A 7,637-nucleotide genomic window follows, 5' to 3' on the forward strand; every position below is an offset into this window, starting at 1 on the left:
GAAAAGGAGTACGTCAAGGCTGTATATTGTCACCCTGTTTATTAACTTCTATGCAGAATACATCATGAGAAACGCTGGGCTGGAAGAAACACAAGCTGGAATCAAGACTGCCGGGAGAAATATCAATAACCTCAGATATGCAGATGACACACCCTTATGGCAGAAAGTGAAGAGGAACTCAAAAGCCTCTTCATGAAAGTGAAAGTGAAGAGTGAAAAAGTTGGCTTAAAGCTCAACATTCAGAAAACAAAGATCATGGCATCCGGTCCCATCACTTCATGGGAAATAGATGGGGAAACAGTGGAAACAGTGTCAGACTTTATTTTTCTGGGCTCCAAAATCACTACAGATGGTGACTGCAGCCATGAAATTAAAAGACGCTTACTCCTTGGAAGAAAAGTTATGACCAACCTAGATAGCATATTCAAAAGCAGAGACATTACTTTGCCAACAAAGGTCCGTCTAGTCAAGGCTATGGTTTTTCCTGTGGTCATGTATGGATGTGAGAGTTGGACTGTGAAGAAGGCTGAGTGCCAAAGAATTGATGCTTTTGAACTGTGGTGTTGAAGAAGACTCTTGAGAGTCCCTTGGACTGCAAGGAAATCCAACCAGTCCATTCTGAAGGAGATCAGCCCTGGGATTTCTTTGGAGGGAATGATGCTAAAGCTGAAACTCCAGTACCTTGGCCACCTCATGCGAAGAGCTGACTCACTGGAAAAGACTCTGATGCTGGGAGGGATTGGGGGCAGGAGGAGAAGGATGAGATGGCTGGATGGCATCACTGACTCGATGGACGTGAGTCTCAGTGAACTTCGGGAGTTTGTGATGGACAGGGAGGCCTGGCGTGCTGCGATTCATGGGATGGCAAAGAGTCGGACACAACTGAGTGACTGACCTGATCTGATCTGATATCCAGCACAATTCATTCATTGCAGTTATAAAAGGGAAAAAAAATCCCATTTCCTTCTACTCGACTCCCCAAATTTCTGACACCAAAAGTGTGGGTTTTTCCACACTAAACTTGTCTCTGATTTTCAGTGGACACTGACTGGATTTCCTGTAATTTAACTGAATTCTGACACCAACTGCTCGGAGTTAGTGCAAACCTCATAGGTTAAGGCCTTAGTGCCACAAGACCGTCACCCCACCCTCCAGATGCCAATCTCAGGTCCCAGGTAGCTGCCTGTGCTTCTGACCAAATGAGTACAAATTGAGGGTTCTTACAATACTCTTCTCAGCTTTTATCATTTATGAGAACATATCAGAGAACTCAGGAAAGTGCTTTACTTGATTACTGGTTTATGACAAAGTTTACAACCCAGGAGCAGCCAAATGGAAGAGATTCATGGGGGCAAAGTATGTGGGAAGTTGCATGAAGATACCTTGCCCTCTTTGGGCACCCTGCCCTCCCAGAACCAACACAGAGGCTCTCTGAACCCCATAGTTTAAGGGTTTTATGCAGTTTCATTAAACAGGCATGACTGATTCAATCATTGGCCACTGGAGATGAGATCAGTTTCCAGCCCCTCATCTCTTCTCTTACCTAGAGTGAGTGGCAGGTGGAGTATGGTGGGGTGGTGTTGAAAGTTCCAAGCCTCAAGTGGTTAGTTCCTCTGGCAACCATTTTCCCAGAGCCAGCTCATTAGCACAAACTCACACCCCACTCCAGTACTCTTGCCTGGAACATCCCATGGACGGAGGAGCCTGGAGGGCTACAGTCCATGGGGTCGCTGAGGGTCGGACACGACTGGGCAATTTCACTTTCACTTTTCACTTTAATGCATTGGAGAAGGAAATGGCAACCCACTCCAGTGTTCTTGCCTGGAGAATCCCAGGGATGGGGGAGCCTGGTGGGCTGCTGTCTCTGGGGTCTCACAGACTCGGACACGACCGAAGCGACTTAGCAGCAGCAGCAGATAGGATGAAAGGGGCAGGGCTTATTAAGAAAAACCAGAGATGCTTTTCTCATCCCTATTACTCAGATAGTGCCAAGGATTTTAGGAGCTAGATTTCTTATTATGTCACAGGTTATTTCCTGGCATTTGATTTTGTTACTTTTGCCTTAAACAATTTGGGGTAGGGGTGGGGAGTGATACATAAACTGATAAATTACATTGACCAAAATTATTCATTTATATTTTCACTTGCTTATCCAATCTGTTTATATTAGTTTACTGTACTTCACATGTTTTGTTTTCATTTTTGGAGTTTTATGGCTTTATCGCAGGTGATGGGGGTCTCTTTCAGGCTTTCAGAGTGAAATGAGAAAGCCTTGAGGCCCTTTGGGGATTTCTCTTAACACCTCTTCTTTAATTTATGGGTGCTGGTGAGTTATGGCTTGTGCTTCCCACCTCTTCTCAGTCTGTGCCGTTTCTGTACACCTCTGTTAATTGTGCATCTTTCTGGGAATTTAGGTTCAAATTCACTGATACAGAATCCACTATGAAAAGCCCAGGTTTGCTCACTGAGGTTTCTCTATGGATTAGATACAGGACCCTATCTGTCCAAGGATGGGCTGGCCAGAGCTGCTGTTGTGACATGACTCTGGAGGACAACTGGCAGAAAAGAAACTACCCTTGGCTACTTGTTCAAAATAGGACTTTTGGAGATGAGAACTTAGTAGCTGAGATGCCATTGGTACAGAGGATCAGTCATCAGTTCAGTTGCTCAGTCATGTCCAACTCTTTGCAACCCCATGGACTGCAGCACACCAGGCCTCCCTGTCCATCACCAACTCCCGGAGTTCACTCAAACTCATGTCCATTGAGTTGGTGATGTCATCCAGCCATCTCATCCTCTGTCATCCCCTTCTCCTCCCGCCCTCAATCTTTCCCAGCATCAGGGTCTTTTCCAGTGAGTCAATTCTTCACATCAGCTGGCCAAAGTATTGCAGATTCAGTTTCAGCATCAGTCCTTCCAATGAATATTCAGGCCTGATTTCCTTCAGAATGGAGTGGTTGGATCTCCTTGCTGTCCAAGGGACTCTCAAGAGTCTTCTCCAACACCACAGTTCAAAAACATCAATTCTTCGGTGCTCAGCTTTCCTTATAGTCCAACTCTCATATCCATACATGAATACTGGAAAAACCAAAGCTTTGACTAGATGGACCTTTGTTGGAAAAGTAATGTCTCTGCTTTTTAATATGCTGTCTAGGTTGGTCATAGCTTTTCTTCCAAAGAGCAAGCGTCTTTTAATTTCATGGCTGCAATCACCATCTGCAGTGATTTTGGAGCCACCAAAATATAGTCTGTCACTGTTGCCATTGTTTCCCCATCTATTTGCCATGAAGTAATGGAACTGGATGCCATGATCTTAGTTTTTTTCATGTTGAATTTTAAGCCAAGTTTTTCATTCTCATCTTTATCTGGTACAGAGGATACCAGAACTCAGCTGTAGTTAAGAGCATGTATCCTGGAATCATATTGTCTGTGGTTCATAGCTTGATTCTATCACTTACTTATTGCTTAGGTGAGTTACTGTACTAATCTGTGCTTCAGTCTCATTTGACAAATGAGTTACAATAATAACATACATCTCATAGTGTTGCTGTAAGGATTAAATTAAATGATGTATGTGAAGGGTCTAGAATAGAGCTGGAAAGACTCAGTACTTTTTGGTTATTATAATTATCATGACTGCTAATTGGATACTTCCAAAGGTCTAGCCTAGTGCCTTTCACATGGTGGTTTTTTAATAAATATTTGCTGTATGAATTCATGAAGCAATGAATTAGTCACACAGCAGTGCCTGAAATATGTATTTTGGCTGAGTAAATTGTACCGCAGGTGGGACTTTAAAATATTGTATTTAGAGACTAATACAAATATCTCATCTTTTCTTTCAAAAATTATTTCTATAATGAGATTTGCATGTCAAATAGGCTTTTTAACAGAAAGTTACCCCACCCTATAGCCCCTAAAGTAGTACTAGATGATCCATTTGTTAACCTTCTAGCAGCAGCAGTTTAAAGCTAGTGTAAAGCTAGCAGTGGTTTTCTTTATGGGCTAAGCAACTTGCAGTGCCTACCACAGAAAGATATATTAATTTTTAACTTGCCAAATTTCTTCCATAAAGCCAATAGCAGTGGATGAGAGAAACTTGTTATACATATCCCTGCCAGCAATAAATATTACTGCTTTAATTTTTTTCTTTTTCATCCTGTTAATGTGAAGTGATATAATGGAAATTTTAAGCTTGAAATTCACACATTAGAAACAGGCTGGTATGGAATCAAGTCCATCAATCTGGCTCCTTCATAGAGCTGAATGTTATTGAAACAGGCGAAATACACTGCAGATCTTTGTTTGGACAGAATCTACTACCTACCCTTTGTTTTTTTAGCAGATGGTTAGCACTGCTTGTCCAATGTGCCATGGCCATATATGTCATCTACAGATGATCCTTAGAACTTGCTGTTCTTCCAAAGGTACTAGAAAGTATTCAGTATAAAAACACACTGCGTCAGTACTTCAAGTGTGCTATTATATCTTCATGATTATCACAAAAAAAACCTTCTGTCATTAGCATCATTGTTTATCACAGGTCTTTAACTTACCCCCAAAATTTCAAATTGCTACTATTTTAGATTCTTTTCATCTTCTTTTTTAAAAAATATTATTTATTTATTTATGGCTGTGCTGGGTCTTCGTTGCTGGGTACAGCTTTCTCTAGTTGGAGGGCGATGGCTTCTCATTGTGGCGACTTCTCTTGTTGCAGAGCACAGGCTCTAGGGTGTGTGCGCTCAGTAATTGCAGCTTGTAGGCTCCAGAAGTGGGCTTATTAGTTGTGGCACATGGGCTCAGTTGTCCTGAGGCATGGGGGATCGTCCCAGACCAGGGATGAAACTGGTGTTCCTTGCCTTGCAAAGTTGGATTCTTAACCACTGGACCATCAGGGAAGGCCCTTTCTTCTGTTCAAATTTACTACCTTTGGTTTTCCTTCTTGGTTTACAAAATGCATTGATTTTAATCTACTTGCCATTTTAAACTTTTATCTTTTTTGTTTAAATATTTTTGTCAGGTGTAATTCTTTTTAACCTCATCATTATTCTTACTTTCTTCCTCTTTCAGTTTTGTCTAGCTTGTTGATTTTTGTCCCTTTTGATCTTATAAGTTTTCTGATTTTATCTGTTATCTTTTTATATCCTTGGTTTATAAATAGAAAGCAAGAAATCTAGTTAAAGAGACAGATCCAAAAGGTTGTGCTGATGATTTGATCACAGATAAGACAGAAAGGAAGGAATCAGTGTTGTTGCTGCTGCTGCTGCTGCTAAGTCGCTTCAGTCGTGTCCGACTCTTAGCGACCCCACAGACTACAGCCTACCAGGCTCCTCTGTCCATGGGATTTTCCAGGAATCAGTGTTGCAACCTAACAATTTAGCAAGTGGGTGAGAGAGGATGTGATTTACTAAGGTAGGAAAAACAGAGAAGAATATTTTGGAATAAAAAATATAAAAGTTTCTTCACTATCACTATTGACTGATTTGATCTCCTTGCTGTCCAACACCACAGTTCAAAAGCATCAATTCTTCAGTGCTCAGTTTTCTACTGGAAAAATCATGGCTTTGATTAGCCAGGTCTTTGTCGGTTAAGTAATGTCTTTGCTTTTTAATATGCTATCTAGGTTGGTCATAGCTTTTCTTCAAAGGACCAAGTGTCTTTTAATTTCATGGCTGCAGTCACCATCTGCAGTGATTTTGGAGCCAAAGAAAATAAAGTCTGTTACTGTTTCCATTGTTTCCCTATATTTGCCATGAACTGATGCTTTTGAACTGTGATGTTGGAGAAGACTCTTGAGAGGCCCTTGGACTGTAAGGAGATCCAACCAGTCCATCCTAAAGGATATCAGTCCTGAATATTCAATGGAAGGACTGATGCTGAAGCTGAAACTCCAACACTTTGGACACCTGATGCAAAGAACTGACTCATTGGAAAAGACCCTGATGCTGGGAAATAGAAATTGGGAGGAGAAGGGGACAACAGAGGATGAGATGGTTGGATGGCATCACTGACTCAATGGACATGAGTTTGACTAAATTCCAGGAGTTGGTGATGGACAGGGAGGCCTAGCGTGCTGCAGTCCATGGGGTCCCAAGGAGTTGGACACGACTGAGTGACTGAACTGAACTGAATTGAACTTATGGGACTGGATGCCATGATCTTCATTATTTGAATGTTGAGTTTTAAGCCAGCTTTTTCACTCTCCTTTTTTACTTTCATCAAGTGGCTCTTTAGTTCCTCTTTGCTTCTGCCATAAGGGTGGGGTCATTTGCAAATCTGAGGCTATTGATATTTGTCCTGACAATCTTGACTCCAGCTGTGCTTCATCCAGTCCAGCATTTCACATGAAATTAAATAAGAAATGTGACAATATACAGCCTTGATGTACTCCTTTCTCAATTTGGAACCAGTCTGTTGTTCCATGTCCAGTTCTAACTATTGCTTCTTGACACACATACAGATTTCTTAGGAGGTAGTAAGGTGATCTGGTATTCCTCTCTCTTCAAGCATTTTGCAGTTTGTTGTGATCCACACAGTCGAATATGAATGCGAAGTCAAGTGGGCCTTAGGAAGCATCACTGCCAACAAAGTTAGTGGAGGTGGTGGAATTCCAGTTGAGCTATTTCAAATCCTAAAAGATGATGATGTGAAAGTGCTGCACTCAATATGCCAGAAAATTTGGAAAACTCAACAGTGGCCACAGGACTGGAAAGGTCAGTTTTCATTCCAATCCCAAAGAAGGGCAATGCCAAAGAATGCTCAAACTACGGCACAATTGCATTCATCTCACATGCTAGCAAAATAATGTTTGAAATTCTCCAAGCCAGGCTTCAACAGTATGTGAACCGTGAACTTCCAGATTTTCAAGCTGGGTTTAAAAAGGCAGAGGAACCAGAGATCAAATTGCCAACATCCATTGGATCATTAAAAAGCCAGAGAGTTCCAGAAAAACATCTACTTCTGCTTTATTTATTTATTTATCTATGCAAAAGCCTTTGACTGTGTGGATCACAACAAACTTTGGAAAATTCTTAAAGAGACGGGAATCCCAGACCACCTGACCTGCCTCCTGAGAAATCTGTATGCAGGTCAAGAAGCAACAGTTAGAATTGGACATGGAACAATAGACTGGTTCCAAATCAGGAAAGGAGAACATCAAGGGTGTATATTGTCACCCTGCTTATTTAACTTATAGGCAGAGTACATCATGAGAAACGGTGGACTGGATGAAGGATGAGCTGGAATCAAGATTGCCGGGAGAAATATCAATAACCTCAGATATGCAGATGACACCACCCTTATGGCAGAAAGCGAAGAAGAACTAAAGAGCTTCTTGATGAAAGTGAAATAGGAGGGTGAAAAAGTTTGCTTAAAACTCAACATTCAAAAAATTAAGATCATGCCATCTGGTCCCATCACTTTTTGTAAATAGATAGGAAAACAATGGAAACAGTGACAGAATTTATTTTTCTGTGCTCCAAAATCACTGCAGGTGGTGACTGCAGCCAAGAAATTAAAAGACACTTGCTCCTTGGAAGAAAAGCTATGAAAAAAAAAAAAGAAAGAAAAGCTATGACCAACCTAGACAGCATATTAAAAAGCAGAGATATTACTTTTCCAACAAAGGTCCATCTAGT

The sequence above is a fragment of the Bos javanicus genome, chromosome 1 (assembly GCF_032452875.1).
Source record: "Bos javanicus breed banteng chromosome 1, ARS-OSU_banteng_1.0, whole genome shotgun sequence".
NCBI lineage: Eukaryota > Metazoa > Chordata > Mammalia > Artiodactyla > Bovidae > Bos > Bos javanicus.